Consider the following 1,757-nt stretch of genomic DNA (forward strand, 5'->3'; position numbering starts at 1 on the left):
GTGGAGGTGGTGGTGTTGGTAGTGGTGGTGGTGGTGATGCATGTTTTAGTGATTGTGGTGTTGGTGGGGGTGCTGGTGGTGGTGGTGGTGGTGGTGACGCTGGTGGAGCTGGTGCTAATAGTGCCGGTGGATCTGTTGGTGGTGGTGGTGGTGGTGGTGGTGGTGGTAGTACTAAAATTGACGATACACTGTCGGTGATAAAACATCGTTGTCAGTGAAAAGGTGTAATTCATTCACAAGGAAAGGTGCACACGTTCTATCGCCGTGTTGCCGTGGCTCTTTACATAAAAGCAACAACAACAACAACAACAACAACAGAGATAACAACGGCAACAAAAACACCTGTAAAAGCTGCAGCAGCAGCAGCAACAGTTGTTATAGTAGCGGTAGCAGGAGCAGCAGCAGTAGCAATAGCAGCAGTAAATTGTCAAAGCCAGTCTCTGAGTAGTCAACGTCATGTTGTCTTCTCTCTCATAAAATCAGTTGATATAAAGAGTTGTGGAATACCGCGTCTATCGGGCGACACAAGCAAAGCACGCACTTAACATCGTTTACAAACGAGAGCCAAGTGTTACAAAGTAAGCGGTCGAGTTTATTTTCTTCCCATAGAGGTGCTCACTCTTTCTCTACCTATCTCTTTGTCTTGCTTTTCGCATCCTTCTTCTCTCATTTTCTCTTTATTTACATATTTCTTTCTGTCTTCGCTTCTTTATTTTCAATATCGTTTATGTTTGTATACATACATACATACATACATACATACGTATATATATATACATACATATAAATATATATACATATATATATATATATATATATATATATATATATATATATATATATATATATATATATATATATATATATACATATATATATATATATATACATACATACATACATTCATTTTGCTGATTACTCTACACTTTCTTTAGTTTCTGTCTATTTTAACTCCGGTTTTCCCCTCTTCTTTCGTTCTTTCTTTCTCTCTTTCTACGTTTCTAGCCTGTATAGTTACATCATTTTCTTTCTATTTTTCTTGCTTTATCAACTTTTTCTTTTTTCTTTCATTTTTCTTCATTTTGCGCTTATTCTTCATTCCCAGATCCATCGTTTCATTTTAGCACGTCTTGTATATTTCATTTTTAAATATCACATTTCTTCATCTTTCTTTCTGTATACCTTCAAAATAATTCCAACTTTCATTTCAATATTCTACTTTCGTTTTCAACTTTGTTTCCGACTTAATTCCGTTTCTTTTAATTAAAATATATATTTTTTTTAATCGTATGAGTGATTATCCTTTCGTTTTTACAACTACAAAACAGGGCAGCACCGAGGTGGGTGATATACCTCTTTAGGATCTCCCAGCAAATGTACAGAAAGCTCAAAATATTGTCAATCAAATTTTATACAGAACGAATTGATTGATTTGATGCTGTTTATTGTTTTCTTTACATATTCTTTCTGTCGTTATTTACATAATCCACTGATCCACAAAAGTGATTGAAGGACTGCGTGAATTTTCTTAATTATGTGGACCATTTTCACAAACAATGCATTGCAGCTTACTGGAGCCAGACTCCAGGTGATATCGAGCTTAAATAATAAAACTGTTGTTTTCAAATATTTTTTGCTGGCTCCACTTATCGCATTCACAACACGATTCAAATATCTACAAAACAGCTGAAATAAGTGACGTATATATACACATACTTGCATATATATATATATATATATATATATATATATATATA

At 34.3% G+C, this 1,757-nt stretch overlaps 1 protein-coding gene across 3 annotated transcripts in view; it reads left to right on the forward strand.

Annotated features, from left to right (window-relative positions):
* The window catches only part of LOC106873602 (transmembrane protein 272), a 220,705-nt gene that overhangs the window by 30,722 nt on the left and 188,226 nt on the right, over positions 1-1,757 (forward strand). The window contains exon 1 of one of the 3 annotated variants that reach the window (XM_052968517.1): positions 267-611. The exons of 1 other annotated variant lie outside the window; for it this stretch is intronic. The gene's annotated coding sequence lies outside the window, so the exon portion shown is untranslated. Of the gene's footprint in view, positions 1-266; positions 612-1,757 lie in introns of those variants that run through there. One more of the 3 variants, XM_052968516.1, reaches the window with a different exon arrangement.

This window comes from Octopus bimaculoides, chromosome 6 (genome assembly GCF_001194135.2).
Source record: "Octopus bimaculoides isolate UCB-OBI-ISO-001 chromosome 6, ASM119413v2, whole genome shotgun sequence".
NCBI lineage: Eukaryota > Metazoa > Mollusca > Cephalopoda > Octopoda > Octopodidae > Octopus > Octopus bimaculoides.